Genomic DNA, 9,808 nt, shown 5'->3' with positions numbered 1-9,808 from the left:
ACATGCAGCACTGTATATGGTCCTTAAGTGAGGAGGTGCAGAGGCTTCCCGCCTCGCCTACACTTCTGATCTACTCTCAAGCCATAAAGTGTCATTTAATGGCTTTGCAAGCACACACAGAAGGTTTGCTGGAACAACTTCAAATGCAGGTTAACCTTATAAAGTATATGGCTACTATGAAGAGGTTTCTGCATCCAGATCCAAATTCCAATATGTAGTACAGTCGGAGGCAGGGTTGTCTCGATACCAATACCGGTACCAGTACCAAAATGTATTTAAATATTTTTCTAAATAAAGGGGACCACAAAAAAAATACATGATTGGATTTATTTTAACAAAAAATCTTAGGGTACATTAAACATATGTTTCTTATTGCAATCAAAGAACAATTTTGTCCTTAAATAAAATAGTAAACATACAAGACAACTTTTCTTGTATTAGTAAGTAAGCAAACAAAGGCTCCTAATTAGTCTGCTGACATATGCAGTAACATATTGTGTCTTTTATCATTCTATTATTTTGTCAACATTATGAAGGACAAGTGGTACACAATGGATTATTAATCTACTTGTTCATTTACTGTTAATATCTGCTTACTTTCTCTTTTAACATGTTCTATCTACACTTCTGTTAAAATGTTATAATCACTTATTCTTCTGTTGTTTGATACTTTACATTAGTTTTGGATGATACCACAAATTTAGGTATCGATCCGATACCAAGTAGTTACAGGATCATACATTGGCCATAATTTAAGTTCTCATGTGTCCAGGGAGGTAGTTCCTAAGTTTATAAACATAATACGAATTTTTTAAAAAGGAAAAAAGATATAGATGTAGATACACAATTGTACTTGGTATCATTACAGTGAATATCAGGTGTAGATCCACCCATGGAATTTGTTTACATTCAGGCGTGCTAGCTTTTGTGAGCTATTGTATCCTCCTACGGTGTGTAGTGAAGCATGTTTAGCTATTCCTCGTCCTGCAGGGATCATACTTGTAAGAAACTCATTTTATTTATCGCCATGGAGGCGAGGATTAGTGATTTAGAAGTAGCTAAAACACTGCCGATTGCGGATGGACATTAGCTGCTAACTAGCTAGCCATGTCTTAAAGCACCTCTTCCTGTGGACGTTTCAGTGTTATATCTTCACCTTTATCGTTAGTTTTTAGACCAAAATGCGTCCGTTCTCCCTTTTCTGTCTACACACTGTGTCTGCTTGTTAGTACTCCTTGATTGTGCGCTGCCGAACATACTCCTCTGCTCGTAAAACCAGCAATGTTATGACGTGAGGATGCGCCGTCATGCCCGTTAAAAAAATAAATATGGTTCCCTGGTTCCCTGGGCACCACACCTGCTGTTTGTGGGTTGGGCTCTCTGGGTGGCTGGGGCCGTACTCTGGCTCCCACACACACTGGGAGTCAAATATATTGTACATACAAATACACATATACTCACATACTGTTATTCATACATACACACATACATACATACATACATACATAGGTACATACGCTCCCACATACATACACAAATACAGTACATATCTACATACTCAAAGTTCGTACATCCACACGCATGTTCACTGTACAAACATACATATACACATACTGTACATATACATACATACACTCATGCACATAATCATGTTTCATCAAACATATATTAACGTTGTTGCCCTAGGGTAAACTGGGTAACACATGGCACACTGACAAAGCTTAACCTATTGTTACTATAACAATCTACAAGGTTAATATAGGTTGCTTCTCTTTCTTCCCCTCCATTTCTCTGCATTCTTTCGTATCTCTAGTTCATTACGTATATGTATTGTTGCATTTGAACAACTGTATTGTTGATAATAGAGGTAAATTATTGGTATTGTTCATTATCAATAGCGCTATTTGTATTGGTATTTGTATTGCTCCATTTGTAGTGTAATCATGCTCATTGTCATTTCTGTATTATTTTTTGTTTCGCTAATTGCTTCTTTGCTATCACTTTTACCATCATATTTGTACATGTCGTATTTGCTGATGTTGCTCTATTGTTGTTGTTGTTGTTATTGTTGTGTTTGCTGTTGTTGGTTTTGTCTCTCTGTCTAATCCCTCTCTTGTCCCCACAATTCCTCCCTCTGTCTTCCTTTTTTTCTCTTTCTATCCCCTCCTGCTCCGGCCCGGCTGCACCAAATGATAATATAAATACATTTAATAAAGTCAAATACAAATAAGGCAACAAGAGAAGTATCCTACACTTCTCTTTTGTAAAGTAAATATGAACAGCCGATATGGGCATCTACATCAACTATATGATTTGCCTGACAAGCTGGACAGGACAAAAAAATTAATCAAATAAAAAAAATAAAAAAAAAATATGGGGAACCGGTACTTTTCAAACAGAGTATAGTACCGTTTTTGATTCATTAGTACTGCAATACTATACCGTACAACCCTAGTAGGAGGTGTTGTTTGTTCTACAATAATACCAGTATTTGATAATGATCACACAGTAGAACACCTACATCAGCGAGTCGAGACAGAAAGCAGCATGCCCATCAATAAGATGACGTTTTGCGGAGGAGGAAACCATAAGCACATTTTGCACATTGCACCCATAGGATGATATCCCCCCCTCCCCCAGGAGGCATACATGAACGGTCTTAAGGTCATTTAAACGCATGGCCTGCCATCTGAGGTGCAGAAGTGAGCTGGTACGCAGAAGAGCGTGACAGCTGCATGCGTGCACCATCACCGTGCCGGTAGAAAGTATCTCTGCCGCCTGCCAGGCATGTGGGTAAATATTCCGTTCCGGTCGCGTCTCCTCCCTGTGACTAAATCGTCCTGCCCGCCTGATCACAAGGAAGGAGGTGAAATTATTCGAGACAGGCATTTTTTGCGAGAAGATTTACACGCATCACCCATAAGGCCTGCAGGCTGATGCAGATTGTGGAGGAGAATGCGAAAAGTAGAGCACCAACAGGCCAGCATGGTTGGAAGCAATTTTACTTTGTGGTGGAGAATTGCGACAAAGAGAGTGCTAAAAACAACCGGAAGAAGTTGTGGTTTATGTGCTAACTCATCTTATTCCGCTAAAGCTTTTGTGTTAAAGTCAAGGCCCGTGGGCCAGATAAGGCCCCCGAATGAATTATCTATGGCCCCCGGGATGATATTTGATTAGTATTAGAACCGGCCCGTAGGCCACAGCCGCCTGCTGCTGTTTTGCATGCACCAATACTCCATCAGTGTTGGCGCTAGGAATTTTCAAAATGGGGTCCCAGGGACCCCATCAAGTCGTAAAAATGGGGTCCTACAGTACATTTTTGAGGTGCCACTTTTTTGTAACCGTTTTGAAAACAAATGATAAATGTACGCATTATCCTGTTATATCTCACATTCTATATTGTGTTTTGGAAAAAGGTTGTCATAAACGTTACTTAACTCATTAAAAAAATTATTGAAAAGAAAACACATTTTCATGCATATGTAAATGTATTCAGTTATAAACATTCATTCACTTTCTTCTTTCCTTCATGGATCTAAACTTTAGCCGATATTTTTTTCTATATTTTATTGTAATATTTTCAGAATGTGTTTGTTCTATTTTTGGCCAAAGTAAGACAAAGAAAACAATCTGTAGTTGTCTTTATTTTTTAGTTTTAATGCCATGATTTGTGTATGCACATATTTTCCTCCCTGAGCTCGAATGAGCTTGACACCCCTGCGCAATCCATCCATCCATTTTCTACCGCTTGTCAAAAGGGATGAAAATGGCAACACGTAGGCACTGTTTACACCAAATCTGATTTTTTTGCGCTCAAGTCACACAGATCTGATTTTTTTGCCAGTCTAAACGCTCCAAAGTGCTTCAAACCTGATCTTTTGGCATCAGATCCAGGCCACGTCAAGGACTAACCTACTCAGTGGCCTAGTGGTTAGAGTGTCCGCCCTGAGATCGGTAGGTTGGGAGTTCAAACCCCGGCCGAGTCATACCAAAGACTATAAAAATGGGACCCATTACCTCCCTGCTTGGCACTCAGCATCAAGGGTTGGAATTGGGGGTTAAATCACCAAAAATGATTCCCGGGCGCGGCCACCGCTGCTGCTCACTGCTCCCCACACCTCTCAGGGGGTGATCAAGGGTGATGGGTCAAATGCAGAGAATAATTTCGCCACACCTAGTGTGTGTGTGACAATCATTGGTACTTTAACTTTAACTTTGACTACGTTTACACTGCAGACCAAAATGGCCCAAGTCAGTTTTTTTTTAGATCAGATCTTTTTCCTGCTGAATGTTTGCACTGCAAGTAAAATGTGATGTTAATCAGACTCCAGTGTAAACACGCAAAGTGGCCCCAATGTGGCCTCAACGTCACATGCATGCGCATTTGAAAACATTGGAAGTTGACCGGGAGGAAGTTCGCTATTATTACAAAATAAAATAAAAGTCGCAACACCTTAAAAATGAGTGTTTTTTACGTGAAAGTAAATGAAAGTTATATAATGTATGAATGGATTATACAGGTATAGTGTTATATATTTGGGAGGGTTCTAATCTTTGAATGGCTGTTAAGTAGAGGAGACACGGACATCAACGTGGATCTACGGGAGATTAATTTTTCAAGTCACATGTCAACAAATACGCCACAGCGTCAATTCCGGTCCTTCAACAATCGCTATTTCTTCATAATCAAAAGTATTCACATATTACATATAACCTATTATTTGCGCACTATTGACAAGTGATGCACCGAAAATGTGGTCATCTTAAATAGAAATCGAAACCGGATGTTGTGATGAAATATCTACTTCCGCTGGCGACTGTGTCTTTCCGGCGAAACACGAATGACGTAGCTCGCCCAAAGCTGACGAAAAAAATCACATTTAGGTCGCATTGCGTTTAGACTGCAGTCACATTTGAAAAGATCAGATTCCAATCAGATTCAGGATTACCTCCCGATTTGGCCTAAATCTGATACTAAAATATCAGATTTGAAGCACATTGGTGTGTTTAGACTGGCAAAAAAAAGTCAGATCTGTGTTACTTGAGGGCAAAAAAATCAGATTCGGTGTGCAGTGTACACAGGGCTATCGAGAGGTAGTACTGAATCCAATTAGAATCTGATCTTTTCAAATGTGACTGCAGTCTAAACGCAAAATGACCGGAATGTGATTTTTCCGTCAGCTATGTCATTCGTGTGCGCCGGAAAGATGCAGTCGCCAACGGAATGGATATTTCATCACAAGACCCGATTTCTATTTAAGACGACCAAATTTTTGACGCATCACTTGTCAACAGTGCGCAAATAATAGGCTATATGTAATATACATACATATATATATATATATACATATATATATATATATATATATATATATATATATATATATATATATATATATATATATATATATATATATATATATATATATATATTTTTTTTTTATTCCGAAAAAATAGCGATTGTTGAAAGACCGGAATTGACGTTGTGACGCATTTGCTTACATGTGAGTTGAAAAATAAATCTCCCGTAGATCCACGCTGATGCCCGTGTCTCCTCTACTTAACACCCATAAAAAGATTAGAACCCTCCCAAATATATTACACTATATACATCCATTCATACATTATACTTTCATTTACTTTCACAGCGGCGTTTCTGGGTGTTGTTGATAAATGGCTTTCACTTTGCACAGTAGAGTTTTAACTTGCACTTACAGATGTAGCATCGAACTGTAGTTACTGACAGTGCTTTTCCGAAGTGTTCCTGACTCCATGTGGATATATCCTTTACACACTGATGTCGCTTTTTGATGCAGTACCGCCTGAGGGATCCAAGGTCACAGGCATTCAATGTTGGTTTTCAGGCTTGCCGCTTAGGTGCAGTGATTTCTCCAGATTCTCTGAACCTTTTGATAATATTACGGACTGTAGATGGTGAAATCCCTAAATTCCTTGCAATGAGAAATGTTGTTCTAAAACTGTTGGACAATTTGGTCACGCATTTGTTCACAAAGTGGTGACCCTTGCCCCATCCTTGTTTGTGAATGACTGAGCATTTCATGGAAGCTGCTTTTATACCCAATCATGGCACCCACCTGTTCCCAATTAGCCTGCTCACCTGTGGGATGTTCCAAATAAGTGTTTGATGAGCATTCCTCAACTTTCTCAGTCTTTTTTGCCACTTGAAAACATGTTGCAGGCATCAAATTCCAAATGAGCTAATATTTGCAAAAAATAACATTTTCCAGATTGAACATTAAGTTTCTTGTCTTTGCAGTCTTTTCAACTGAATCTAGGTTGAAAAGGATGATATATTTTATACTGTTTATATCGCGCAACCCGACTAACACCAACAGTCAAAACACACGATAACAAGATTGAATATTAGCGAACAATAAATTATAGCTAGGAAGCTAAGCTAAGAAGCCTAACATACAGATAAGATACAAATCCCCAAATAACAAAAACGACAAAATATTTTTTCACAATATAAAATATCACTTTAACCACTGTGGTATCCACCATATAGTGACACTATGTCCGTTATCGTGACTGTCGATATTTGTATCAATCCGCCACCTTTGTTTACATTTAAGAGCTAGCTAGCGGTTAGCATATCCTCCTATGTTGAGTAGTGTGGTATGTTTAGCTATTCCTTGTTCGACAGTGATGATACTTGTAAAAAAAAATTTTGTTCCTTTGCGTCCATGTGGTCGAGAAATGCTGACTTAGAAGTGGTTTTGTACTGTGGAGGGATGTTAGCCGCTAGCAAGAACGCTATAGTATGTTGAGGACTCATTCGTACGCTTGTCACTGTCAAATTTGCGAGACACAGATAAAATGTGTTATCGTGACTGTCGATATTTGTATCAATCCGCCACCTTTGTTTATATTTAAGAACTAGCTTGCGGTTAGCATATCCTCCTTGATTGATTGATTTGATTGAGACTTTTATTAGTAGATTGCACAGTTCAGTACATATTCCGTACAATTGACCACTAAATGGTAACACCCGAATACGTTTTTCAACTTGTTTGATTCATGATACAGATATATACTATCAGATATATACTATCATCATAGTACAGTCATCACACAAGATAATCATCATCAGAGTATATACATTGAATTATTTTCATTATTTACAATCCGGGGTGTGGGTTGAGTAGTGTGGTATGTTTAGCTATTCCCTCTTCTACAGAGATGATACTTGTAAAAAAAAACGATGTCTTTTGCCACCATGTGGGCGAGAAATGCTGACTTAGAAGTGGTTTTGTACTGTGGAGGAATGTTAGCTGCGAGCAAGAATGCTATTGTATGTTGAGGACTCGTTCGCACGCTTGTCACTGTCAAATTTGCGAGACACAGATAACATGTGTTATCGTGACTGTCGATATTTGTATCAATCCGCCACCTTTGTTTATATTTAAGAATTAGCTTGCGGTTAGCATATCCTCCTTGATTGATTGATTTGATTGAGACTTTTATTAGTAGATTGCACAGTTCAGTACATATTCCGTACAATTGACCACTAAATGGTAACACCCGAATACGTTTTTCAACTTGTTTGATTCATGATACAGATATATACTATCAGATATATACTATCATCATAGTACAATCATCACACAAGATAATCATCATCAGAGTATATACATTGAATTATTTTCATTATTTACAATCCGGGGTGTGGGTTGAGTAGTGTGGTATGTTTAGCTATTCCCTCTTCTACAGAGATGATACTTGTAAAAAAACCGATGTCTTTTGCCACCATGTGGGCGAGAAATGCTGACTTAGAAGTGGTTTTGTACTGTGGAGGAATGTTAGCCGCGAGCAAGAATGCTATTGTATGTTGAGGACTCGTTCGCACGCTTGTCACTGTCAAATATGCGGGACACAGATAAAATGTATCATCAACATGCATTATCATGATATAACGATATAATTAAAAGCTGAATCGTCAGCCAAATGTATATATTTTATACTGTTTCTATCGCGCAACCCAGTAAAAACACATGATAACAAGATTGAAGATTAGCGAACAATACATTATAGCTAGGAAGCTAAGCTAAGAAGGCTAACATACAGATAATCCACAAATTCCCTTTCATCTCATTGATTACATGTAAAAGGATACATTTTTGTTCTTCGCCGCCCAGATTTCCGACAGCGAGACGCCTAATGACATGTATTTATTCATCATATTCCTCCACGCTTTCATTGAAGCTTCGGTTATGCCCTTGGAACATTTTCAACCTCCTACTTCACAAACGGGAGCTCCGAAAATCCACAAACAAAAACAGGCCCGAGAAGAACAAATGAAGTCGTCCCAGCGTGCCGTCTTCACTGACAACTCGAAAGGAATCTCGGCCTTTCCCGATGTTATTTCCACACCTGTGCTCCAGAACTAACAGCGGCCATTTTTGTGGCGTCCCCCACCAACACGCCAACCTCCACACTTCCTCTCCTCCTGGATGTACAGTGAGTCATTTTTTAAATCCATTTGCTACCATTCTCCTTTCAATTTTGAGAGGCATTTTGAAAGTCAAGCCCCTGTTTTTACGGTCAAGATTCCTTCCACTCTCTCTAATCCGCCGTGCCTCCCACTTTCGCTTTGTCTAACCATCTCTTTGTCTCTGCTCACTGCTCAAGTGTGAAATGGATCTTTCCTGATCTAGTCAGCAGCACCTGGTTACCAAGGGAACCCGGAGAGGAACATCTGCAGCAGTACAGCACTGCACAGTAGAGAACATGATAAAAAAAAAAAATAATAATAATAATAAAGACTGCTAAGGGTAATTATGCACATGTTAGCAAAGCAACGTGACACGTGTCTCGGCCCGCGCCGCCTTAAACTTCCATCCCGTAAAAGACACTGGACACTGGAAACAGGATATGCACCTCCAGCGGAACACGAGGTGAAGCCATGGCCTTCGGACACGAGGGTAAACTTTTCCTCTGGCACGGCATCAATAAATCATGGCCCTTCATGAGAGGGATTAACAATTCATGCCAACTGGCTTCAGCCGAGCCTTCCTCCTCTCGTCTATCCAGCTGGTCCAGCTCGGCAAACGCCGTCGCTAAAGACGCCCCGGGCGAGCCAAGAAAAACAACATGCTGCACGCTTAATTGTCGATTCCCGCGTAGGAAAAGTCTGGAAAATGAGAGGAAAAACAAACGCTGTGCGTTATATATACGCCACAGCAGGCCACAACATTAGGCACACCTAATGAGAACTGCCACGGACTACGTTTACATGCACAAAAACATTCCCAAAGTAATTTGGTCTTTTGTACAAAACCCAAAACCAGTGAAGTTGGCACGTTGTGTTAATGGTAAATAAAAACAAAACACAATGATTTGCAAATCCTTTTGAACTTATATTCAATTGAATAGACTGCAAAGACAAGATACTTAATGTTCGAACTGGAAAACTTTGTTATTTTTTGCAAATATTAGCTCATTTGGAATTTGATGCCTGCAACATTTTTCAAAAAAGCTGGCACAAGTGGCAAAAAAGATGGAGAAGGTTGAGGAATGCTCATCAAACACATACTCTTCAGCCTCCTACCTACAGGCAGACGATACAGGAGCCTGAAATCCAGGACTACGAGACTGACAAACAGTTTCTACCCACAGGCCATCAGGCTTGTGAATGCTAACTTGTGAATGCTAGCCCCCCACCCCCCGTTTTACTTTTGTCTTTTTGAACAAAAGACAGCTACCATGACCACCCCCGAACTGTGAACCATCACTGTAGACACTTTTCACCTTTGATCACTAAAGACACTTTAACTGCAGCTGTGAC

The 9,808-nt window shown here is 39.5% G+C and overlaps 1 protein-coding gene across 4 annotated transcripts in view; it reads right to left on the bottom strand.

The window, feature by feature from the left end:
* The window catches only part of LOC133618780 (A-type potassium channel modulatory protein DPP6-like), a 243,107-nt gene that overhangs the window by 63,011 nt on the left and 170,288 nt on the right, over nt 1-9,808 (bottom strand). The gene's annotated exons all lie outside the window — the stretch shown is intronic.

Source organism: Nerophis lumbriciformis, linkage group LG19 (assembly GCF_033978685.3).
Source record: "Nerophis lumbriciformis linkage group LG19, RoL_Nlum_v2.1, whole genome shotgun sequence".
Taxonomy (NCBI): domain Eukaryota; kingdom Metazoa; phylum Chordata; class Actinopteri; order Syngnathiformes; family Syngnathidae; genus Nerophis; species Nerophis lumbriciformis.
The sequence above is the reverse complement of the archived record's forward strand: the minus strand, read 5'-3'. Positions and strand labels throughout refer to the sequence as shown.